Consider the following 27,700-nt stretch of genomic DNA (forward strand, 5'->3'; position numbering starts at 1 on the left):
CTTGGGGGCCTTCTCAGCGCCATCCCACTCACCATGGTCACCCCGACGCGCCTACTCACATTGGGTGAGTTCACTGAGGCTATTTCCTGCAGCACTCCTCCACACAGATACTACAGCATGGTGTTTCTATCTAGCCTTAGGGGGAAGTAGCCTGTCTCTGCAGGAATTTAACTGTGTCCTGCAGAGATTGGCTTCCCTTGCCTATCCTGTGCTAGCAGAGCCTTTATCAGCCCCGGCTAGCTTTCTGTCCTGTCTGACCTCTCCGCTCCTGACTCCGGCTATTCTTATTGACGGTGTGCTGCCTGCCCTGACCTCAAACTATCTGATCACGCTTTGTCTTTGCCCTTATGTACTACGCACCCCTGACTCTGACCCTCTGGTCAGCTGATGCACAGCCGGGGATTGCCCTGGAGTGGTACCTGGAGACTACTTGTGGCCCAGCCTATCCTCATCATCAGAGGCTCTAGTGAAAACCGGGTAGACGCTTAGTCACACCTCTCCAGGGTACCCCAACCTGCAGGACATTATAAACCCTGCTTTGTAGATATCTATGGGTGCAGCCATCTAATGTGTATGAGGGCCTTTTTAATGTCATCTGTCATCTTGACATCTTTAACTGAAGCCTTTCAAGATGGCTTTAAATAATGTCCTCATTTTACAAGCCATGCCCCTCCACAGCCATGTCCATGCCTAGTTTCTCATCTCTGAATGGGGGTTTGGACGCCGACGCCGTCGACCTGATGACGAACAACCAAACATCATATGAAGTGTTAAAGGCAGCGGGAAGATTTGCAAACTCTTCCAGGAGTCTAGGAGGTCCCAATTTTTTTGCGGGAGCCTCCTGGATGTTTCGGAAGAGTTGACAAGTATGGGAAAACATTGAGTTTTACATAATATTTACTATTATTAATACGTGACATATGAAATTCTAGGGTGTAGATGCCATGAAGAAAGTCAGTGCATCGGCTCGAGAAAGAGGGACCAGTTAAGGCTGCTGCCATTGCAATTGCTTTTGGGTGGTAGGAACTCTTCAAGGATCTGAGCAGAGAAAGAATAGAGAGTTGGGGACAAAAGGGTCCTGAAAAGGGGATAATCAGGGAAAACATTTACCGAATGTTCCTACCCTGGTTGGCGTTACCAAAACTTTGGTGAGTGGTAGTTTGATGCCATCTATGGGGTACTGTTTCCTATATGGATGTTCCTGGTGGAGCATCTCCGCAATGTCGGCTAGGAATATATCCAACCTGCCCATATTGACAGAGTATTTGATGCTTTGGGTACCATCTATTGATGTCCAACTCAACCACTTTGAGTAAATTCATGAAAATGTACCTCTGCTAAGAAGAAAAACTGGCACAGGAAAATATGACGCTGGGTAACAAGGCACTCTAATTGAAGTTATATATGGCATATCACCAGTACATGCCAGAATCTCCGATAGATCAGGGTTCCAATTCTGAGATTTCCAGAAGAATGGGTATCCTTAGCTCCCCTCTTTGGCTCTCCAGATAGAAAACAAGATAGATGCAATCTCCATTATAGTTTATGGGAGTTATTCGAAAAGTCAAGTGTTTTACAGCTCCATAAACTACAATGGATAGTGCCATACACCTATTCGTGTAGGGGGTCACTATTGGGCAGGTGTATGGCACTGTTATTTGGCTACTGTTATGCATAATTATTTTGACAGTATGGGGTTGTATTATTTGGAGGCCATACAGCAATATTATTTGGGGCTTATCAAAACTTCATCTCTTTAGAGTAGGGACCTCAAATATAACGGAAGCCTTAAGGTGGGCATTATGGGTGGTGCACGACTCTGGATATTAAAGATCCGATATTAAAAAATATCTGACTGCTCATCAAGGGTTAACCTTCCTCTATATCCAGCCTTAAGTACGTCAGAGACCATGACATGAAACTCATGGGGTCAACCACAAATCCACAGCTGAAAAAAAAAATCACCAAGGGGAGCAGGAAACGAGAATCCAGTTCCCACAGAAATGAAGAAGTTCGTTAAATTCTTCGATGACTCCATAAGGTTTCCGGCCTCGATGAAACATCTCATTGTGGGGATGTCACATTTACTTGGCATGTATCAGATTTATATGTATAATGATATATTGTATAGAAAAACAGTGCCTGAGAATCAATATACAGTGGGGAAAATAAGTATTTGATACACTGCCGATTGTGCACGTTTTCCCACCTATAAAGAATGGAGAGGTCTGTAATTTTTATCGTACGTACACTTCAACTGTGAGACACAGAGTCTTAAAAAAAAATCCAGAAAATAACATTATTTTATGATTTTTTGCATAATTAATTTGCATTTTATTGCATGAAATAAGTATTTGATACAATAGAAAAACAGAACTTAATATTTAGTACAGAAACCTTTGATTGCAATTACAGAGGTCAGACGTTTCCTGTAGTTCTTGACCAGGTTTGCACACACACTGCAGCAGGGATTTTGGCCCCCTCCTCCAGATCTTCTCCAGATCTTTCAGGTTTCGGGGCTGTCGCTGGGCAAAATTGAGTTTCAGTTCCCTCCAAAGATTTTCTATTGGGTTCAGGTCTGGAGACTGGCTAGGCCTCTCCAGGAGCTTAAAATGCTTCTTACGGAGCCACTTCTTAGTTCCATTGGCTGTATATTTTTGGTCATTGCCACGCTGCAAGACCCAGCCACGACCCATCTTCAATGCTCTTACTGAGGGAACAAGGTTGTTGGCCCAAATCTCGTGGTACATGACCCCATCCATCCTCCCTTCAATACGGTGCAGGCCTCCGGTCCCCTTTACAGAAAACCACCCCGAAAGTATGATGTTTCTCCCACCATGCTTCACGGTTGGGACAGTGTTCTTGGAGTTGTACTCATTTTGTACTCAAAACTTGGAAAATCGACAGTGTATCAAATACTTATTTTCCCCACTGTAACAGTGCCCTATACCCATAACTAATGCTACCCTGCCTCACCCAACTAAAAGTGCCAAGTACCGATCACGTTATGTGTTAAATTACCCCAAATTACTACTTCCCTAAGCTACCAAAATAGTTCCCACCAGTTCCTTATACTCTACATAACCTCTACATAGTGGCCCACAGTACCCGTACAGTAGTGCCAATCATGGCCCAAATGAAAATGCCAATGAATCCACAAATGATGCTACCCTACACTGATCAGATAAGTGTGCCTAATATTACCCAAATAACATCTCCCTACATCCTCCCAACAATGCTACCCTACACGAGTCACCAAATAGTGGCTATCATTGCCATATAATAGTGTCTTACAAAATATACTGTCCAGTGTCCACATTAAGAGCCACATAGACCCATAGATCAGTGTATTACCCTGCAGTATACTGCCCTACACTGCCCAAATAAGAGAGCCATACAATCCCCGTCTATCCAAATTATAGTGTCAAACATTTTATGTAATCTCACAATAGCGGCAGTGCCACCCTTAGTTATCCAATCCCATAAGATAAGTATTATAATAGTATTCTTACTATAAAGTCTGTCCTAGAGTCTAGCCCTATACTATTACCTGCAACTGTGTCTTCATAACGGCACACAAACATAAAGGTTGCCTCATAATAGTGCCCTTATAATAGTGGCTACCATAATGCCCTTATAATAATGCCTACCATTCTGCCGTTATATTAGTACCTACTATAGTGCCCTTATAATAGCAGCCACCATAGTGCCCTCATAATAGTGCCTACCATTCTGCTCTTATATTAGTACCTACTATAGTGCTTTTATAGCTCTTATATACTATATTGCCCTTATAATAGTACCTACCATAGTGCCCTTATGATATTTTCTACCATATTGCCCTTATAATTGGACCTCCTAAAGTGCCCTTATAATAGTGCCTACCATTGTGCCCTTATAATAGTACCTACGCGACAGTTCTTATATAACAGTGCCTTCCACTGTGTCCTTACAGTAGTGCCCGCCACAGTTCTTATATATCAGTGCCTTCCGCTGTGTCCTTCCAGTTGTGTCCGCGACAGTTCTTATATCAGTGCCTTCCTCTGTGTCCTTACAGTAGTGCCCGCGACTGTTCTTATATAACAGTGCCTTCCACTGTGTCCTTACAGTAGTGCCAGCGACAGTTGTTATATAACAGTGCCTTCCGCTGTGTCCTTACAGTTGTGCCCGCGACAGTTCTTACATTATAGTGCCTTCCACTGTGTACTTACAGTAGTGGACGCGACAGTTCTTATATAACAGTGCCTTCCGCTGTGTCCTTACAGTAGTGCGCGACAGTTCTTATTTCAGTGCCTTCCTCTATTTCTTTACAATAGTGCCCGCGACAGTTCTTATATAACAGTGCCTTCCGCTGTGTCCTTCCAGTAGTGCCCGAAACTGTTCTTATATCAGTGCCTTCCGCTGTGCCCTTACAGTAGTGTCTGTGACAGTTCTTATATCAGTGCCATCCGCTGTGTCCCTCTAGTAGTGCCCGCCACAGTTCTTATATATCAGTGCCTTCCGCTGAGTCCTTTCTGTAGTACCCGTGACAGTTCTTATATAACAGTGCTTTCCGCTGTGTCCTTCCAGTAGTGCCCGCGACTGTTCTTATATCAGTGCCTTCCGCTGTGCCCTTACAGTAGTGTCTGTGACAGTTCTTATATCAGTGCCATCCGCTGTGTCCCTCTAGTAGTGCCCGCCACAGTTCTTATATATCAGTGCCTTCCGCTGAGTCCTTTCTGTAGTACCCGTGACAGTTCTTATATAACAGTGCTTTCCGCTGTGTCCTTCCAGTAGTGCCCGCGACTGTTCTTATATCAGTGCCTTCCGCTGTTTCCTTACAATAGAGCCCGCGACAGTTCTTACATCAGTGCCTTTCGCTGTGTCCTTACAGTAGTGCCCACCATAGTTCTTATATATCAGTGCCTTCCGCTGTGTCCTTCCAGTAGTGCCCACGACAGATCTTATATCAGTGCCTTCCGCTGTGTCCTTCCAGTAGTGCCCGCGACAGTTCTTATATCAGTGCCTTCCTCTGTGTCCTTACAGTAGTGCCCGCGACAGTTCTTATATAACAGTGCCTTCCGCTGTGTCCTTACAGTAGTGCCCTCGACAGTTCTTATATAACAGTGCCTTCCGCTGTGTCCTTACAGTATTGCCTGCGACAGTTTTTATATAATAGTGCCGTCCGCTGTGTCCTTACAGTAGTGCCCACGACAGTTCTTATATATCAGTGCCGTCTGCTGTGTCCTTACAGTAGTGCCCTATATAATTAGCCGTATGATATACGTTGTGTGATTCTTGCATACAGTTCAGTGCTGTGATCCATTCCCTCACCTCGTGTCCCTCTCCTGAGCTGTGAAATACTCCGCCAGATAAAACAGTACACTCGCCAGTCTGTCTAGACGCGGAGCAGAATAATAAAGTCATAGTGCCGTTGGCTCCTAACTGTGACACTCTATTAAATAATACTACACGCTGTTACTGTACTTTACACTAAGGATAAGAGACGACAGAGGACGACTTTTTGGGAAATCGTCGCTGTCCTTTGTTGCCATCCTCAAGGGTTCGATTGAGGTTTCGAACCCTTAGTGGAAGCCATTGGGTCCGTGAGTTGACAATTGGACCTGATATACGATGGATCTGTGGCGCCCCTGAGGGTTCAGTCGCCACAGAGATGCTGCACCTCACCCCGAGGTGTGGTGTCTCCCTTCTCTCAGGTAAGATGGGAGTGCTGCACAGAACCCCAACCACCTACATCCAACACTACACCGCTCCAGGCCAGGAGGAGGGGCAAGACGCAATGTCGTTTTCTGCTGAGCCCTGGCCCTGGCTGGAGTAGGGGAGAACCCAAAGGTAGGGGGAACCAGTAGTGGGTGTGGGTGGAGGAAGTAGAAACAGGTAGCACATATACAGTAAGTATATAATAGGAAGCCATATTAGGTCTAGCGGTCAGTGAGTTCAGTACAGTCTGGGAGCAGAGGCTCAGTCAGAGCTCTGCTCCACAAGTTAGGGCCCAGAATAGAGGCCCCGGAGGGGAGCAGGGAGTAGGCTCCATTCTACTTAAAGGATCCAAGGGGGTACGGCGCGTGCAGGACGGCACCCGTACGCCCCGCTCCTGCCAGGAGACAGGAAGGATCGTGCTTGCCGCATTCGAAACCCCAGGTGGTCAGGTTGGTCCCGGATCCGACGTACAGGAAGGACTTCAGCATACCCGAGCGGGACTGAGAGTGGGCAGCGTAGGGCAACGGTGAGAGGGACCAAGTGTGAAGAAGGTCAAGTTAGGCTCATCTAAAAGTGGGGTTCTGCCAAGCACCCCTAAGCTGCTTGAAGGAGGACTGAACCCCTGCCCGGTGAACGCAGCACGACTAGGGAGGCTATCACCTGTAAGCGCACATGTGAATTGCCTTAAAGAACTGTAAGTAAAGCCCTGGACGACTGCAAGAAGTGCCTCTGTCTGTTTCTTTACTGGCGCCAACTTTCCTCACCGCACCACAACGCCCAGCGCACCCACCTCCATTCATCCTACATTGCCCTGAGGCCTGCTCCACCTGTGGGGAGCCGTCCCATCATAGCTGCCGTTAACATCAGCCTCAGTGGACTGTCGCAGCGCTGGTAACGTCTTACCAGAATCCACAGGTGGCGTCACAAACTTTTCTATACATTTTATTTCATCCTCTCTTTTTGTACTGACCGCCCTGGGTCATGGACCGGGCCAGCCACCGTGATTTCCCCGCCAACCGGCGTCCAGAGGCCCGGCAACCGAGTACCCCACGGCCCTGGGGGCGAGTCAGATCCGATGCGGCGTCACGGTTTGGGTGGTAACAGAGGCCTTGACCCCAGATTGATGGAGCCTAAGGTGTACCCGGGTGACGGTACCTGTCCTCTGTGCTGTTCCCAGGGATGGCTGGCCAGGCTTTACCACTGAGCCTTGTGGTTGTAGCCGGTGTTTGCTCGGGGAGGGTGGACCTCAGGACTGAGAGACCACAGGATCTGCAGAGTATGACCGCACCGTCTATCCAGGGCGTGCGTATTTACATACAAAGTACTTTCTATAAGGAACAATCAAATAATCGTCGGCTTTTGTTTGAGAGCCGCAGGATGGAGCTTAGCTGTGTCATTCTCCCAAGACTCAGAGGCAAAAGTCACAAAAGCTTTCCCACCGCTGCTAAGAAATAAGGATCAAGGAGCCAACGCAGGTACATCTGGAGGGACCATCCCATGAGAAGACCTACAGCTACCCTGTACATGAGACTAGTGCCATGGACAGGCCACGTGGATTCAGGGAAAAGCTGGTGTACCTGATTCCTGACCGGCTGCCCTGGACAGCTCGTATCCCATGAGGCCACTCTGTGGTGACTGATGGACGACATGTGTGGGACAAAGCCTTCATTGTCTGGAGAAAATTGAAGAAAATGGGCAATAGTACTGCCATAATTATTCCAAAGTAATAATAATAATAATCTTTATTTTTATATAGCGCTAACATATTCCGCAGCGCTTTACATACATTATCATCGCTGTCCCCATCGGGGCTCACAATCTAGATTCCCTATCAGTATGTCTTTGGAGTAATGCTGTATCTAAAAAGTATGGTGAAAGTGCCAAATAACAGTACCATGTAGCGAATATATAATTCTGCCATATAGTGCTACAAACGAGTACTATACTTCGCCTGGTTGATATTGCCATATAGTGTGCACAAGGAGACCATTCAGTGTCCACATAATATTGCCATACAAAGCCTAAAATACTCACATAATACTGCCATATAGTACCTACAAAGGAGTAACATACAGTGCCCATATAATACTGCCATATAGGGTCCACAAAGAAACAATACAGTATTCACATAATGCTGCCATATAGTACCTACAAAGGAGTAAGATATAGTGCCCATATAATACTGCCATATAGGGTCCACAAAGAAACAATACAGTATTCACATAATACTGCCATAGAGTGCCTACAAAGGAGTATAATGCAGTGCCCACATAATACTGCCATATAGTGCCTATAAATAAGAAGAAAACAGTTCTCACATAGTACTGCCATAGAGTTTCCACAAAACAAAACATTACCCATATAATACAGCCATATAGTGCCTACAAAGTGGTGTCATCTGGTGCCCACATAATACTGCTGTAAAGTATATACAAGGAGACCATACAATACTCACATACCATATAGTGCCTAAATATTACTGCCATTCATACTGTGCTCACATAATACTGTAAATTAGTGCCCATATAAAAGGGCCATAGAGTGCTGTACATAATAATCACATATTAGTATTGTAGCGGCACTATTATGTAGGTGACCAGACACAACGCTGTGCCAGATTCATCACTTGGTGGACACCACCAGGACCCGAAGACCCCACTGATTTATAATGGGGTCCATCGAGTTCTCTGGCATCATGTGCCTCTGATCCCACATCAGCAGACGGGAAGCCTCTAGGGCTTGAGTGATTCAGTGGATGTAATACCGCATGTATAATCCAGTAAATATGTGCCATTCAGGAGGAGTCCGGCTCTGTGGACATTGGCTTCACATGGAAATTACTGTAGAAAAATGTCTGCAAGAGGTAAACTCTGCTCTGTGCCAACGAGATGCCCTCGTCTGCCAGCGAGCCGGGTGTCAAGGGGAGGCAACAAGCTTCCACGGGATGTTCTAGAGAAAGAGAGATTACTACGCCCATTTTACAGCACCAAAGTTCGTGTCTCCATTGTCTTCTATAGGGTAGCATTCTGGTACCCGAACCGAACTTTAGACTAAATTTTGGTCGAACCCGACTAACTCAAACATACATGGGTCTGCTCATCCCTAGGTAGGACTAATGAAAGGGGGGTGAAATTAATAGAGGAAAATCTTTTTAATAATGTCCCCTGAGTCCCCCCATGTACAGCTTCCCCATACACAGTATGATGGCTTCACTGCTCCCCTATACATGAAATGATGTCCTCACTGGTCCCCCAAAACAGAGTTTAATGCCCCTCACAGTAGTCCCCACACTTTATGATGGCCCTCACAGTAGCCTCTACACTTTATGACGGCCTTCACAGTGGCCCCCACATTAGATCCCATACTGTTTGAGGGCCTCTACAATAGTCCCCACACTATATGATGGCCCCTACATTAGTCCCCAAGTTGTATATTGGCCACCACATTAGCCCCCATTCTGTATGAGTGCCCCCACAATAGTGCTTACACTATATGATGAACCCCACATTAGCTCCCACGCTGTATAATGGCCTCCACAATTTAATGGCCCCCCACAGTAGCCCATAAAATGTATGAGAGTCCCCCTCTCCACAGTACAAGGGTCCCTCTCAATATATGATGCACCCACAGTAACAGAAAAAGTTTTAAAATAAAAAATGTCATATACTCACCTAATCCAGGACTCTGAAGAGTCCACTAGGCAGACCTATGCGTTGATGTCCCTGCACTCCGCTCTCAACCGCGGAAGGATAATGCAATGGTTGAGGTGCTGGCACATTCACAGGAGGTCAGAGTCCTGGTGCGAAGTGATGACGTCACTGCACCGGGACTCTGGCCTTCTTATGTGCGCAGGCACCACGGCCATTGTATTATCCTGCCGTGGCTGAGAGCGTAGTGCAGGGAGATCGTGTCTCTCTGCTATACCAAAGAGCTTCACTGCACAGCACGCCAATATGGTTAAGCGTAGCATAGCTCCCGGTAGGCCCCTCTCTGCACTCTCTGCCCCCCGGTATCTACTGCCTGTACCCCAAGTGTCGGTGTCATTACCCTGTACCCAAAGTGTCAGCGTCATTATCCTCTATCCAAGTGTCAGTGTCATCATCCTACACCCCAAGTGTCAGCGTCATTATCCTGTACCCCAAGTGTCAGTGTCATTATTCTGTACCCCAAGTGTCAGTGTCATTATCCTGCACCCCAAGTGTCTGCGTCATTATCCTGTACCCCAATTGTCAGTGTCATTATCCTGTACCCCAATTGTCAGCGTCATTATCCTGTACCCCAAGTGTCAGCGTCATTAACCTGTACCCCAAGTGTCAGCGTCATTATCCTGCACCCTAAGTGTCAGCGTCATTATCCTGTACCCCAAGGGTCAGCGTCATTATCCTGTACCCCAAGGGTCAGCGTCATTGTCCTGTACCCCAAGTGTCAATGTCACTATCCTGTACCCCAAGTATCAGTGCCATTATCCTGTACCCCAAGTATCAGTGTCATTATCCTGTACCCCAAGTGTCAGAGTCATTATCCTGTACCCCAAGTATCAGTGTCATTATCACATACCCCAAGTGTCAGTGTCATTATCACGTACCCCAAGTGTCAGTGGCATTACTCTGTACCTCAAGTATCAGTGTCATTATCCTGTACCCCAAGTGTCAGTGTCATTACTCTGTACCTCAAGTATCAGTGTCATTATCCTGTACCCCAAGTGTTAGTGTCATTATTCCGTACCCCAAGTGTCAGTGTCATTATCCCGTACCCCACGTGTCAGTGTCATTATCCCGTACCCCACGTGTCAGTGTCATTATCCTGTACGCCACGTGTCAGTGTCATTATCCTGTACCCCAAGTGTCAGTGTAATTATCCTGTACCCCAAGTGTCAGTGACATTATCCCGTACCCCAAGTGTCAGTGTCATTATCCCGTACCCCACGTGTCAGTGTCATTATCCCGTACCCCACGTGTCAGTGTCATTATCCTGTACCCCAAGTATCAGTGTCATTGTCCTGTACCCCAAGTGTCAGTGTCATTATCCTGTACCCCAAGTGTCAGAGTCATTATCCTGTATCCCAAGTGTCAGCGTCATTATCCTGTACCCCAAGTATCAGTGTCATTATCCTGTACCCCAAGTGTCAGTGTCATTATCCTGTACCCCAAGTGTCAGAGTCATTATCTTGTATCCCAAGTGTCAGAGTCATTATCCTGTACCCCAAGTATCAGTGTCATTATCCTGTACCCCAAGTGTCAGTGTCATTATCCTGTACCCCAAGTATCAGTGTCATTATCCTGTACCCCAAGTGTCAGCGTCATTATCCTGTACCCCAAGTATCAGTGTCATTATCCTGTACCCCAAGTATCAGTGTCATTATCCTGTACCCCAAGTGTCAGTGTCATTATCCTGTACCCCAAGTGTCAGCGTCATTATCCTGTACCCCAAGTATCAGTGTCATTATCCTGTACCCCAAGTATCAGTGTCATTATCCTGTACCCCAAGTGTCAGTGTCATTATCCTGTGCCCCAAGTGTCAGTGTCATTGTACGTCTGTCAGTACAGTCACATCCTGATCACCTGCTCCTGTCACTTCCCCGGGGCATGAGATTGCTGGGAATTGATGTAAATTGATATTGGTTTTCTATTTGTTTTATTAGTGGTATAATCGACAATCACATTTGCACTTTATCACTCCTGGATTTGGCTTCAAGTCTCATTTTCCTCCATTTCTGGTTGAAGAAAAAAGGGGTTTTCCTCTTTGGGAAACACATTTTTGTTGAAAGATTCATGTAAAAATAAGCAGATCACAGAGCAATCAGTGATCTGTGATCAAGTGTTCAATTTTCCTGCAGTGACACCACTGGAGAAATTAGGCATTACATATATTAAAATCAATGCTGTGTTAGTGTAATGTAAGGATATCCCGTGTTCTCCAGAGAAAGAAACTCTCTTTATAGACAGGTCGACATATTGATTATCTCAAAATACCCTAATGGGATACTTAGAGTGTACCTGTCTTTTCCGGTGACTTTTCAGAATAAGCTGTACATAAATAACACCAATTATGGCCATCATATGACTTGAATGCTGTATTTTTCTTCAGTTCTCCCCTCTGCAAGCTTTATCTCTAATTTTCAGTTGTCTTTAAGCTAATGCATAGGAACCAGCTAGTATGATGTCTCAAATACACAGTACACACAGACATGATGGATGTCTACTCTTCTGTCTCTATGTTCAGTAGCAGCAACAACATAGAGAAAATAATACTTCAGCACTGAGCAGTGTAGCTGTGCATCCAGCACTGCACTCATATATACTTACTAGAAAGCAGCATTATGGAGGACATTTTACAGCAGTACTGAGAAATGTAAATGTGAAAGCAGCCTTAGGATGAGATAAAACACTTATAAAAAAACAGCAAAGGCATGTACTGAGCAGAGTAGCTGTGAATCCACCCCTAGGGTGAGTTAAAACACCTATAAGAAAACAGCAAGGGCATTAAGGAGATTTTACAACAGGACTGAGCAGTGTAGTTGTAAATTAAGGTCTGGGGTGAGATAAAACACAGTATCATGGAAGACATTATACAGCAGCAATAAGCAATAAGAAAACAGCAAGGGCATGAAGGAGATTTTACAACAGGACTGAGCAGTGTATCTGTAAATTAAGGTCTGGGGTGAGATAAAACACTTACTATAAAGCAGCAGTAGCATGGAGGACATTATACAGCAGCAATAACCACTCTAGATATGAATCTAGCTCTGGGATGAGATAAAAAAAACTTATAAGATGGAAAAAATATACAGCAGTAGCAAGCATTATAGTTATGACTACGGCAATGGAGTGAGATAATATACTTACTTTAAAGAAGCAGCAGCATGGAGGACATTGTATAGCAGTACTAAGCAGTGTTGATGTGAGTACATCCTTTGGTGAGCTAAAACATATAACAAAACGGCAAGGTCATGGAGGCCATTATACAGCAGAACCTAGCAGTGTATATGTCCAACTCTGGGGTGATATAAAACACTTACTAGAAAACAGCAGCACTGCGCATTGTAGATGTGAATCTAGCTCTGGGGTGAGAAAAAAACATTTATAAGAAAGCAGTAGCATGGAGGACATTATACAGTGGTACTGAGCAGTTTAGATGTGAATCTAGATCTGGGGTGAGATAAAACACTTATAAGAAAGCAGTAGCATGTAGGGCATTATACAGTAGTACTGTGCATTGTAGCTGTGAATTCAGAATGAGAGATGAGTTCAGGAGGCAGGGAGGGGGGAGAAGAAATAGCTAATCAATGGAGAAGGAAGCATGTTTCTATGATCACATACATTAAAACATTTCTTATATTCATTCTTACTATTGATATTAAATATTTATTGAAATAACAGCGACCATTTTATAATTGTTTTTTTTCCAACTAAGCATCCCCTTCTTTAGTCTATACTTTTAGTTTATCATTTTACATGATGCCTTTATACTTTTCGCTGAGGCCATTGAGCGACCACATTCTATGTCGGCATCGTGCCAGCATCAGACCCATACATCAAATAGAGAAAAGAACCACAGGACAAGAAAAATGCCATTTGTGCAAATTCCACAGGAATAATAAAAAAGTTTTCTTTGTGTTACTGATCTTTTTACACGACCCTCCTGTGGGATTAGGTTCTGCAAGGCAATTCCTGAAATCAAAGGGCTGTGCTCGTACAGGACGGGCTATGGAGCGTTCTGGGGTCAGGCTGGGACAGGACTCGGCTCAGCGAAGGACGTGCCCTCTAAACCGGCAGATAATCAGTTTTTATGGTTTTATTGTATTATACATAAGGATCTCATGATCAGATTATCATAATTTCAATGAAACTTGGGAAATACCACTAAAACATATCTTTCTGTATTTAAAATCAATGTGATCAACATGTAATCCATGTGTCCAGCAGCCATCTATTCCTTTCTCATTGGGAACAGAGCATGTAGTATGGGGGTGGTCGGGAAGAATAGCAGTGGTCACTTGGCCAAAGCGGAGTGTGAAGGGGGCTGGCTGCTTCATTTCAATAGCTAAGCCAGTCCCCTGATATGTCTATGCATTGGCCATTTAAGAGAAGGAAGCTGACTGACTGACTCATTTCTATTCCAAATATGTCTGTGCATTGGCCATGAAAAAGAAGGGGGCTGGCTTGGCTATTGAAATGAGCCGGTCAGCCAGCCCGCTTCTCTTTCATAGCCATTGCATACAGATAGGAAGAGGCTGGCTCGGCTACTGAAATGTACCGGTCATCCAGCTCCCTTCTCTTTCATGGTCAATGCATACACATAGAAGGGGCCTGGCTTAGCGATTGAAATGTACTGGTCAGCCAGCTCCCTACTCTTTCATGGGCATTGCATACACATAGAAGGGGCCTGGCTTAGCGATTTAAATGTACTGGTCATCCAGCTCCCTACTCTTTCATGGTCAATGCATACACATAGAAGAGGCCTGGCTTAGTGATTCATCCAGCCTCCTTTTCTGTCATGGTCTATTCATACATATGGTAGGGGGCTGGCTTAGTTATTGAAATGTACCATTCAGCCAGTCCCCTTCTTTTTCATGGCAAATACATAGACATATTAGGGATTGAAATGTACTGGTCAGCCAACCCCCTTCTCTTTCGTGGCCGGTGCATGCACATAGAAGAGGCCTGGCTTAGTGATTCATCCAGCCTCCTTTTCTTTCATGGTTTATCCATACACAAGGTAGGGGCTGGCGTAGTTATTGAAATGTACCATTCAGCCAGCCCCCTTCTCTTTCATGGCAAATACATAGATATATTAGGGATTGAAATGAACTGGTCAGCGAACCCCCTTCTCTTTCTTGGCCAATGCATGCACATAGCAGGGAGCTGGCTTAGCTATTGAAATGTACCGGTCTGCCAGCATCCTTCCCTTTCATTACATACACATAGGAAGGGGTTGGGGTTGGCTTAGCTCTTGAAGCATACCAGTCAGATAGACCCCGTCTCTTTCATGGTCTATGCATACACATGGTAGGGGGCTGGCATAGCTATTGAAATGAGCCGGTTAGCCAGCCGCTTAGCTAACAATGGAAGGCGGTTGGCTTAGCTATTGAAATGAACCAGTCAGTCAGCCCCCTTCATACATAACCCTGGTCACTTGCTAACATAGCAGTTTGGGGGTAAATGCCCCTCATTAGTATAGAGCAAAGTTTGTCAACGTTTCGCTGATATTTGTGGAGTGCATGCGCGGTTTTACATGTCCGGCTTTGGGTTCCCGCGCGTGCGCAGTGAGACTGTGTAGTTCACACGCGCGGGGACCTGCGGCCGGACATGTAAAGCTGTGCATGCCCCCCACAAATATCAGCGCTTGCCGGGATCAAATTTCAAATACGTGGGCAGCGCCAGCAGTGACTGAATGCGGCGCTGCCCATGACTGAATACGAGGATCACACCCCTATGACTATAAATGAGCAGGTAGTATATAAGTACATAAATTGTTATATAATCATTATAATACCACCAGTTTTAAAGAAAAAAGCTTTTTGGTGATGCACATTGAATCACTAACAAAGCAATGGGGGCAGTGTAGATAGTAGATACGACATGACAGGTTCCCTTTAATGAGAGGTAGTTTACCCTGAAACTTGAACATAAAAAGTCAAGACCCGTCTTAAGGCCACGTTCACACGTTCAGTATTTGGTCAGTATTTCACATCAGTATTTGTGTTTCAATAATTTTTATTGAATTTTTAACTGTTTAGAAATATAGATAGAGGGGAGGGAAAGAAAAAAAATTGTTTATTTAAGTAGATTAGATGGAAAAAGTTAGGGTAAGGGAAAGAGGAAAAGGAGAACGTAAAGTGTAGCTTTTACGTATAGTTACATCAAAATTGACATATATCGTAAGATGTATTACAATCATGGTATATATAATGCAAAAAGAACACACAACAACATTTTCAGGAATTTTCACGGTCAAGCAAGTGCTAAACTTACAATACTTTAATATAGATTGCAGCTTGAGGGTATAATTAGTTGGGCTTGGTAACGGAATAGCCCTAAATATATATAGGATCTTAGGGAGATTTATCATTTTAAAGGAAACTACTCTTCCTAACCAGGTCAATTCGAGATTGGAAAAGCTGTCTAGATCCTTTGTTATGGCATTAATAATTTTTTTTTCATATTCACCTATAGTTGTTTTGAGATTTCTAGAGAGCAAAAATCCTAAGTAAGTAATTGACTTGTCCTTCCATTCAAAGTCTGAGGTACTTTTTATGTTATTCTTTATAGAAGTATCTATGTAGAAATGGAGTATTTTTGACTTCACGTCAGTATTTGTACACCAAAATCAGGAGTGGGACAATCAGATTAAAAGTATAAAAGAAACACGTCACCACTTCTGTATTTATCACCCACTCCTGGTTTTGGTTTACAAATACTGATTTAAAATACTGACCAAATACTGAAAGTGTGAACCTGGCCTTACGTCCACCCAGGTCATCTCAGCATGGCTTGACCTAAACAAACCTGAAAAGCAGATCCAGACGCTCCAGTCCTCCTTTGAAGCTACTATAAATATAAAGGAGAAGGTTGAGCTTCATCCAGAGCACCCAATAAATCACCGAGCTCTTCTGTCTCTGGCCTGATAACACAGATCAGCCTGTAAGGGAGTAAGGTAATTAGCCAGGGGATAATTCAGATGGAAACACAGAACAGCAGCTAAAGCCTGACCTCCTGCTGTCAGTCGCCCTGCACAGACATCAGCCTCCACGTTCCAGACCCTGGAAGGAGGTTAGAAGGTTGAGGAGCAGATTTCGCTAATAATCTGCGAGTGGAATATGTTTGGATCGGTCAATGAGCCGATGATGAGGGCGTTGTAGGACTCGTCAGATCGCATCTCCGCGGCGTCACTGCGGGGTGTCATCACTCGCCCGTCACCTCCAATGCTTACATGTCCCTTCTTCAGATGAGAGCGAGCAGTGAGGAAAGTGCGGCCGGGTGAAATTAGGGAAAAGTCATGACTTGAATGTGGAGAGGACAACGCTATGTCTATATGTATCATCCATATTGCCAGGATTTTTAGATGCCAGACGAAAGGATTTTCACTGGAGATTCCGTATTTCTTGACTTCTGGGCAAACAGTGGGAGGAGTTCACTCATGGCGGAGAACTGCTCAAAATTATAAGGCGGCTCACTGGGGTCTTGGCATCAGGTCCAACCAAGGACACTATGGACGCTATGATACAGATAGTGAGCCTACTAGGTAAACTGGATTCTTGAAGCCCATGGTCCGACCAGGTGGGCACAAGGGCCACAGGTGTGGATGCAGCAGGCGGGTGTTGTGATGCGCCCCCTGGGCCGCGTGTGTGTCGGGATTCCCAGGAGCCGGACCTCTTGTGGATGCTGGGGGTGGTAATCTCCGTGGCGGCGTTCCGGTCCGTGCCCAGGGCGGTCAAACCAAATGGCAGTCTATATGCTGAATGTCCGACTACGCCACCCGTGGATTGGGTCAGAGTGAACCGCCGCTGCAGGGCAGACCACTGAGGCTGGTGTTGTGGGTGCAGCAGAGGATAGTATAACTCCCCACGGGAGGAGTATAGCCTCAGGGCAGCAAGTGAGGATGTTGGGGGTGATGGTGTGCGGGAGCAGCAGTAACAACACAGAGTCCTGTAATGCAGTCCAGGGTATTTACTCACAGTTCTTTATCCACGTTATTACAGCTTGTCATAACGTCCCACGTCGCACTGTGTTCACCAGGTGAGGGGCTCGGCCTACTCCCAGATAACTTTGGAGCGTTTCACAAGACCCCCCTTTGTGTGTCCTTTCTCTGGCCTGTCATACCACGCCAGTGACCTCGCTTCTGTCCGGCTGCCTCGGGCCTTCTCTGGTGAACCTTGGCGCCAGTTTCCCTGACCCTATATGGTGCCTTCCTAGCGGGTGTAGCGAGGGGCTGCGCCACATGAAATGTCACAGCCTCCGGTTTCTAGCTGAGGGTAGTTCCCCGCCTCCACTAGTTTCGGGGACCGGTCTCCCCCTTTGGCCTGACCCTTCTACGCAGGTAGACTCGGGCATGCGGTGGCAACTCGCCGGTCCACACCCCTGGGGTCTCTTCGTTCCTTGTTCCTGGAGCCTCCTCCGCTCCTCTTCCCTCCTTCTCCTTCCTTCTCCTTCCTCCAGGCTCCGGCTGCCCTCTCCGGCCTGCCTGCGGAGCAGAGCCCATGCAGAGCCTCTGCTCCCAGCCTCCTTCTCTCCCAACTACTGAACTGACTGACTTCACACAGAACTAAGATGGTACCCACCTTTTATACCTCCCTCTAGGTGCACCCAGGAACTGCCCTCTCCCTCCTATGCACTACAGGGTCCCCCCTTCCTCGGTGTTCCCTCCCCCCACTCCAGCCAGGGACAGGGACTGTCGTGCTCTACTTGGAGCATATCGGTCGCCCTGCCCCCCGGAAATGTGGTGTAATGCATGCAGGTGTCGGGGTCCTGATCCACACTTCCTTACCTGGAAGTGAGATATCGCACATCTGGATGAGATGCAATACCTCTGTAGCGGCCGAACCCTCGGGGCGCTACATTTGCACGCGGGAAACAGATAGCAAAGTTACTGGAGGCAAACTAAAAGTGGTAAAGAGGCCCTAGAAGCCGCAAGCGGATGGGAGACATTCTGGAACCTGCAGGCAGACACATGGAGGCAAACTGAAAGTCTTAAAGGGGTCCTGGAAGCTGCAAGCGGACGGGAAACATCCTGGAAGCTGCAGGCAGACACATAGAGGCAAACTGAAAGTGTTAAAGGGGTCCTGGAAGCCGCATGCGAACGGGAAACATCCTGGAAGCTGCAGGCGGACACATAGAGGAAAACTGAAAGTCTTAAAGGGGTCCTGGAAGCCGCAAGCGGACGGGAGACGTCTTGGAACCTGCAGGCAGACACATAGAGGCAAATTGAAAGTCTTAAAGGGGTCCTGGAAGCGGCAATTGGACCGTAGATGACCTGGAAGCTGCAGGTGAACACATAGAGGCAAACTGAATGTCTGGAAGGGGTCCTGGAGAACACGGACAGGTAGCAGGGTTACTGGAGGCCGTAGAAAAACAGGTGAAGTCCTGAAGACCACTGACAGGCAGCAGGGTTACTGGAAGGCGCAGACAAGTATTTCATGGACAGGAAACCACAGACAGCCAGGAGACGTCCTGATGACTGTGAACTGGAACTGTGCACAGACACCTAAAAGATTTACTAGCAGGTCTTAATACAATACCAAGACACAGGTGTGTGTCTTGGGAGGCCTTATATAGGCCCAGAAAATACAACACATGGGGGCACGCCGGGCTATTTGCAAAAGCACAAGAAAATGAATGAACCGGGGCCTGTGCATGGAGTTTGGACCGGGGCCTGTGCATGGAGTTTTTGTTCCTGATTCATCAAGACTGGAATTTTGCACACCAATCTTCATTAACTGTTTGAGCGCTTCCTAATGTATTATGCACATCCGTGTGCCACAGCCAGAAATCAGTTGACTCCGCCACCACTTTAGCGGTGTAAGTTTAATTAATTCATTGGGCATGACCCAGCTCCAGAGTGGCTTAAAAATGCCAAAAGTTGCAAAATATTAGTGTGTCGCCCAGGGGGATATAGGGGAACTCGGTACCCGGGCCTTTTACCTTGCTTAGGATGTCACGGCAGTCGGCTCCCGGGCCCGTACTCTGGGGTCTCTCTTGAAAAAGGGGTTTTTAGTGTATGGTTTGTTTTGTGACGCCACCTGTGGTTTCTGGTAATAGATACCAGCGCTGCTTAAGACCTCTGGGGCGGTTGGTAGAGCAGCTGAGTTGGAACGGCTCCCCACAGGTGGAGCAGGCCCCAGGGCAGTGTAGTATAGATGATGGTGATGCTGGGGCTTGTGGTGCAGGAGAGATGGCGCAGCGGAAATAACTGACGGAGGCAGTGGAGTGCAGTCATCCGAGTTTACTCACAGTTCTGTTCAAGTTCCTCAGGTATACTGTACGGGTGTCAGCCTCCCGCGTCGCACTGCGTCTACCAGATAAGGGGTCCAGCACTTTCTCAAGTATATCAGGAGCGCTTGACGGAACCCCGCTTTCTTTATGTTCCTTACTAGACCGACTTCTTGCGCCGGGTCTTCTCCCTCCTGCACTGCGCTTTCCCACACACAGTCCCGATCGGGTGCATTGAAGTCCCTCTGGGCAACCTGGAGTTCCCGGACCTACTTGATGCCCTTCACGGTCACTTGGGTGAGACTGTGGCAACTGCACCATGGAAGTGCAGAAGCCTCCGGTTTTCCAGCCGAGACCTGGAGTAACACGGCTGGTCCAGGAACCGGCTCCCTTCATGCGGCCTGATCCCTCTGACACTTGGCAGATTTGGCCATACGGGTGCCGTCCTGCACCCACCGTACCCCCTGGGATCCCTTATGTTACTGGAGCCTTTCTCCTCTGCTCCCCTCCTGGGCCTCTATTACTAGGCCCTTTTCTGGAGCAGAGCTCCTGAAGAGACTCTGCTCCCCTCCTCTCCTTTCACTGAATCTCACTGACTAACTCTCCTGCCACCCTAAGATGGCTTCCCTTTATATATCTTCTATTATGGTGCTCCCCTACTCTACATCCTCCACCCACACCCACTACTGGTTCCCCCTCTCTTTGGTTCCCCCTCTCCAGCCAGGGACAGGGCTCAGCAGAAACACAGTGCATCTTGCCCTTCCAGCCGGCCTGGAGTAGTGTAGTGTTGAATGCGGGTGTTGGGGTTCCGGGCAGCACTCCCTCCTTACCTGAGAGAAGGAGACACCACACCTCTGGGTGAGGTGCAGTACCTCTGTGGCGACTGAACCCTCAGGGGCGCCACATTAGCGCAACTTCAAGTTGCACAGAAATTTTACAAAGTTTCAACATGTTTTATGCCAGAATTTTGGTGAAAACCTCTTGATGAATCAGACTTTACACTGTACGTTTTTTTGGACTGAGTTTACTCCCACGCTAATATGTTAATTTGTCGACTGTGAGTGATGCCAATGTTTTGTCTCAATATAACAAAATAGTACTAGAATTAAGCAATTTAGAGACTGGTCACAGGGAATAGGATGTTATAGACTTAGATTGTGGAACTGTCCAACAGAGGATTTTGGCTGTAGGCATATCAGAGGGTGTGGATCTGGTCATAGTCTTGCGAACTTTTTAGAGCTGGATGTCCAGTCAAAGCAAAAAAAGTTTTGCCGATAGTCACACTCCTATTTTGGCTATGCTGTTCCTCACCCTTAAAGCAAAATTGGATAACGAAGTTCTACATTTTGGAGCAACTTGGCATTGTCCCAAAAATGCTGCTTTTTGAAGGGGGTCAGATTAAGAAGTGCTGAGAGATTCTTAAACGTTTACTGGAAATCTTCTCTTTTTTTCTGGGCGCCTTATGGATGATCCGGTAGACACTGCAAGTACAGTTACCAGAATAGCCATTCCATCGGGTTGTGGGAAAGTGTTCAAAGTGTTTTTTGGAATAAAATTGTTGATGGTCATCAACATCAGATTGGTGGAGGGTTATCATCTACGAAGCTTGCATGAGTCTTCAAAGTTTACATTGCTCCCTCTCTGGGTATGTGCAAATGATGTCATTTTCCGGAGGGTCCACTCTGAAACTTGTCTGAAAAAGCACTTAAAGAAGTTGTGCACTACTTGGAAAACTCCTTCTCATACCCTATGCTTGGCCCCGATAAAATAAAAAAGCTTATACTCACCTCTTGTGCCGGCGCTATTCCCACGATGTCGGCACTCGCTTTCCCTGAGGCTCTCGTGCAGTGTTGTGACACGTGAGGCAAGTGCCCAATCAGCCCCTGCGTCACTGTCCCCGCCTTCGTACGAATTGAACATGAAGAGGAAGTCAGAGATCAGTAGCATCTCAGACTTCCTCTTCATGATTCGACAGGAGGTGGGGTGAGTGACGCCGGCGCTGATTGGGCGCCTTGCTCAGGTGTCACAACACCGCATCAGAGGCCCGGGGAGAGAGAGTGCCGACACCGCTGTAACGGTGCTGGTACGGGAGGTGAGTATAAGCTTTTTTATTTAACGGGCCAAGTGTGGGGTATGAGAAGGGGTTGTCCTAGTAGTGAACAACCCCTTTAAAGAAAGCTAAAATGAATGAAAATATGAAAAAAAAAATTGTTGTGGAGCCCTTAGGACTCTAGTTATGCCCCTGAGAGGCTTGCAAAAATTTGTATAAATGTGGCCAGAAATTTTAGATGAAGCTTGTGAGTCCTGATTCCTCCACCCACACAGATTGATTGAGGAGAGTGCCACCAATCAGCAGAGTTTGCAGGCGGAGCAAGCAGGACTCACATGCTTCTTCTAAAAGTCCTGGCTACATTTATGCAATTTTTTATAAGAAAATACCAAATCGAAACGAAGAAAACTTTAGGTGTCCGAGCTCAGTGTCTCCAGCTCTATTTTATGCTGCCATCAAATGGTAGTACAAGAAATCCAACAGAATTACTTTAAGCTTCCTTTAAGTCTGACTGGTTGACGGGAGAGAGGCGAAACTTGTCGTGTTCAGTGCAGCGGGTGTCACTTTTTTTTTTTTAGCCCCCAGGATATTTTGGGGGAGGTTGTGAGGCAATTAAGGAACAACATCACAGGTAATTATATTCTGGACAGTTTGTAATTGTCTATGAATAATAATGGAGGTGTGTCTGTCTGGTCCTGGTTGGCTCTTAATATCCTCAGAAATTTGATTTGTAAGAGTAAATCTTAAGTATTTCATATAGGACGTAGCTGGCATCCGGCCCGGGAATCTTGAGTTTCTGCCTAGACATGAGCAGATCCATGTGTCTCCACTTAGAAGACACAATGCGGAGTTTTATGTTATGATGTGCATGCGTCTCTCGCTTACAATGCAGTTTATTTAGTCCGGGAGCTAATCCTTGTAGCAAAACCGGATTTTCAAATCCAAGAGATCTTGGAATTTATAAAGTTTCAGGTTATCCTAGTAAAAAAAGAAACAAAAAAAAACAACTGTGCCGAAACTCGTCGTGAATCACAAACAGGTCAGACGGGTTCTGAAGAAGCCTGTGTCACTCAGTCATTATCTGCTGGACGACATCCAGGATTAGACAGATACAATCCTGTACAATGCTGTACGCAAGAAATCTCTGTCAGCTCGGGGTGACTCCCTCCTGCAGTAATCAGAATATTTTTTTAGCTTTTATGGCTTTGGATTTTGCCAGATGTGAAAGACTAATTTTTCAGTAACTCAGAATAAGGACTACAAAAATTTGGTAAATCAAAATTGGGCAACCTTTCCCCACCTAATGGCACGCAAAGTTATATACACCTAGTTTGCATTGCTAGTCCTTTATTAGGTTCTTAAAATCATTGTTCACTTTTAGTAGCTCCTTTCTACTGGGATCTCCAGCAAAAAACTATTGTTCCGTTTCCCTATAGCGCTCCTTGAGGAAAAATAAGGAATTACACAGTTGCCATTAAAATTGATTGCATAATGCCAGGTTGGCAGGTCCTGCAAAGTGAGAGGCTCAAAAAATGACATTTACTTCTTTTAACTCAGAACGCCATTATTGAAAGTAGCTATTTAAGGAAATCAGTATATGTCAGGACACAGACGGATGTATAAATTGGACCGAGATCGGAACGCAGTGCACGGACTGGCCAGCGGCTCTCCTGACCCGAGCGTGACAGTTTCATGCATTTCTATGCAGCAGTCATGCTTGGGTCAGGAGAGCCGCCGGTCAGTCCGAGCACTACGTTCCGATCTCGGTCTGATTTATACGGCTGTCTGACTGCGAACTCAAGTTGATTTGTGTGCGCCATAGCCTGGCAGCTCTTAATTATTGATTCAACAGACACACTTTGTGCTCATCACTCCATGAGGGGTTCACCCTTGAACAACTATACAGGGATCAGGACTTACAGAGAGCCTTCTGGGTTGGGTCTACGGATTAGCTGCTTGCTGGTGGAGCGATCTGTTCAGAAAGCCAAGTCAATACCAGAAAGTCAGGAACAGAATTGTTAGGCAGCAGAATAGTCAAAACACGAGCTGAAGTCAGAAACATGCATCAACAAGCTAAACAGGAATAGAGAAACAGGAGTGAACCAGGGTAGGATGCACTTATAACTGGCAACTAGAGGTAGAAAGCCATGGGTGTGAGCCCGGCCCAAAGCTCACAGAAGGGAGTGAATTAAATGAACAAGTTCAGAAGTTATCCCTCAAACTCACTGCTTAGATGGCACCGCCATTCCTAGAATATAGACCAAAACTACTGCACTGTCACTCGAAAGCAGAGGGAGTGAGCACAGACTTGGATATAACAGTTTGGTGGCCTCCAGACAGCTGGTAGGATCTTGAGTCTTGAACTACCGACAGAGGTGTTGGGAGGCAACTTACTCCACTCTGTCTCTGAAAACACTCGCCTGCTCCCTCAAGACAAGTGTGCATGTGTATATAGTAGTCAGGAGAGGCAACAGTCACCTAAGATGTATGTCCACCTTAAACAAAGCCAAAAACCTGAGTAATTCGGCAGTGGCAGATTGAAAAAATAGACTTTTGAGCACTGGCAAGTGTCCTGACCTCCTCTCAGGTCTCAGCTTAGTATCATAAAACTCGATACGTGACCCAATGAGGCCATATACATTAGTGAGAAGAAGGTTGACGCTTGAGCAGAAATTGCATGAATGATCGACCAGCGTATGATCGTCCTGCCGATGCAGCCATACACATTTTTGAAAGCCGCCATACTTGTTCAATAACACCAAATGAGAAACTGGTGATGTATTGAAAAAAGTCAATGTGGTTGTAGAAAGACAAAAGATCTCATATGAGAGATCTTTGACAGAACCATCAGCCAAACATTTTAAACATGGTCAACATTGTCCTAAGTGATGATGCTATGTCAATGGTTGACCAAAACGATCATTACATGTTAAGTTCCATCCGAGGAACAACTTGAATAAATTCGGGGTCTGGTAGCTGAGACCCCCAAAATTACTAAAACAAAAGAGCAGAAGCGCTCACCGGAGCAAAGCTTTTGTCCAACACAGAAAAATGTCCTCAGTAAAAACTTTGGGTGCCTTTACATTGACCGATAATTGGGAATGAGAATGTTTCACGATTAACAGCCAGTCTGTCTATACAAGCACCCATTTCTTGAATGAATCCGCTCGCGGCAGACGTCCTGTGTCAACAGGATGTGTGCTGCCAAGAACAATGATGTTCTGTGCCCATGAAAGTGCAGTCAGCCAGTCTAAAACAAACTATTAAATGACCAATGATCGGCTTAGGTGTTTGATGGTGTGTAAATGGCTCTTTAGCACACGTCTTGGAGAAGAGCAGCATTTTGGGGAACTCTTTTTTCGCTTTAGCAATCAATGGTGGTCATCAAAACTTTTAACATTTCTCCATGACACATGAAAAGGTTTTTTTTTTAAGACTAGAGTTCCACCTGAAATGATCAGAATTCATCAACTTTTAGTCTGATGGATACGACCACCTTCCATGTAATCTGAAACAATCTGATTGAGAAGAAAACATCTATGGTCAATTCATTGCCACCGGACTGTCCGACTCCAACATGTCTCAGACGCTCAGCTCAAAGCTGGATGGATAAGATGCCTACAGAGAAGAAGAGTCTGTTAGCTCAGCCGCCATTAAGTGGTTTTTTTTTCCTCCTTGAAGCCCGGGACAGGGGACCTATCTGAAATACGGTCGCCAAAGTGAGAGACAGAGTTAGGAAAGGGCCATGATGGTACGACTTTTTTTATTGGCATCTGGTCTTCTTGGAATCAGCATTGGGTCCTAGTACTGTTCTTACACAAGGGCCTCAGCTCTCTGTCTCCACCCCTAAGGAGCAAGTTTATCAGAAGTTAATGGAAACTTTAACCCCCTCGCCTGTTTTAATAGATTCTCCATCCACTCTGTGGAGTACATTTCTATATTAATTTAATAACCCTTATTGTACATTGAGATGAGTAATTATCACAGGTACAGGCAAGGCGCAGTGTGAAGCCTCCTCTTCCTCTGCACCCTGTGGCTGTGGTTTCGGAGGTGACAGGGTAGACTCGGTGCCATATGCTTTCATGACACTTCTACAACCTACATGTTCTGAGCTGAGAATGTCCTTCATTTACAGGAAACCAGCTTTATATAGAAGAAATAACGCACTTATCTTCGGTTATGGGGTCAACTTAAAGGGGTTGTGGACTATTTTTTTTCTTTACTTAAAAGCATGTATATCAGGCGCAAAATAATTTTTGCAATTTGGTTTCATGAAAAATTTTGCACCGTTTGGCTTTTGCTTACCTGCACGTTCAACTTGGATGCTGTCTGTGGTTATAAATCGGCTGAGAGGAGCACATTTCATAAGGTGAGTATTAAACAACCACTCAGCGGATCTCTTCACATCAGGTATCAGATTAATCAGCATCACAGTGCCATTATAGCCAGGCCTTTAGTTTATAGGGCTAAATTCTGCTGACGGGTTCTCTTTAAAGGGATTTTCAACAACTTTGCCCCATAAGAAAGCAAAAAACAAAAAAAAACATCCAGGAGCCAAATCATCAAGACTGGAGTTTTGTGCGTCAGTCTTGATCTAAGAAGATAAGTGCGCCAAATTCATTAAAAGACTAAATGAATGTGCCGCATCTTTAAGCGCCATTGTGTAAAAATGTGCTCAAGTCATGGAGTTCACCCGCTTGTCTAACAGTCTTTGGAGGTGGAGAAATAAACGACAAAAGTCGCAATTACAAGTTGGGCAAAAATGTTTGAGTTATTTCACTTTTAGGCCAGATTTCTGGGGCAAACTGGCGAATTGGTCCCTTCATTTTTAGTTTGGATTGCCCCTGTGACTTCCAAGCTCCCCATTCTAGCCACCACAGTTACACAAAATGATGATATCTACATCTTCTGGTGGGGTTGTATCCAAGAGGGCTGCATACGCCATCTGTCTACTCCACGCCTGTTCAGTAAAAGTTGCGTACTGCATTTGCGGGAAGATCTCCTCTGGATTGGGCTCTTCTAATGGTGACTTAAAGGAATTATAGGAAATGTAGTCCATAATGGCCAACTATAGATGGATGGCATTGAGGGACTGATAGATGAGCCAAGGGCCAACATATCATTGGTGCAATCTGGAGGACAAGGACAAAAGAGGTGTGGGGCCACTACCACTTCCAAAACAGCTGGAATTGTGCATTATAATGAGCTTTTAGACCGCAAATGGCACATATATTGTTTTTGCATAGGAGCCCTCTACTGTCTGTGTCCGCCAGTGAAAAGAGCGGAAATTTTTGGATGTTGCCAAGTTCCTTTTTCAAGACCTCATCCCTCCGTGCCCTTAATCTTTCTTCTCCATTCTTTGTTCTACACCTCTATGAGAAAAAGGGGCACAAAAAAACCTTTCCAAAATCGCTGGATTCTGGGAGATTTCAGATGTTTACAGGAGAATCAGAGGGATTTTGAGAGGTCTTCCCTAGTTCCAGGAGACTCCTGGATGTTCTGGGAGAATTAGCAAGTAAGACTCCAGACCGAACAGAATCGGACTTATAAAAACAGAGAGGCTGTTGGTAGCCGACCAGGAAACTGAGAAATAAGCCAAGAAAAGGCTCAGAAGTTGAGAAATATGAGGCAATTAAATAATCCCACCAAGGACAAAACATCTGCAAGGAGTTTGTATGTTCTCCTCAAGTTTGCGTGGGTTTCCTCTGGGTTCTCCGGGTTCCTCCCATACTCCAAAGACATACTGATAGGGAACTTAGATTGTGAGCCCCAATGGGGACAGTGCCCATAATGTCTGTAAAGCGCTATGGAATTAATGGCGCTATATATGTGGCGCCCCTGAGGTTTCGACCGCCACAGGGATACTGCACTTCTCTAATGGAGTGTAGTGTTCCTCCTCTGAGGTAAGGCCAGTGCGATGGTCAGGACCCTACCTCCACATCCAACACCACACTTCTCCCACCAGAGGGGGCTAGAAGGCACTAGGTGCTGCCCCTACTGGCATTCGGGAGACTGGGGAACC

This window comes from Phyllobates terribilis, unplaced genomic scaffold (assembly GCF_046119375.1).
Source record: "Phyllobates terribilis strain yellow unplaced genomic scaffold, ASM4611937v1 Scaffold_5__5_contigs__length_657084704, whole genome shotgun sequence".
Lineage (NCBI taxonomy): Eukaryota > Metazoa > Chordata > Amphibia > Anura > Dendrobatidae > Phyllobates > Phyllobates terribilis.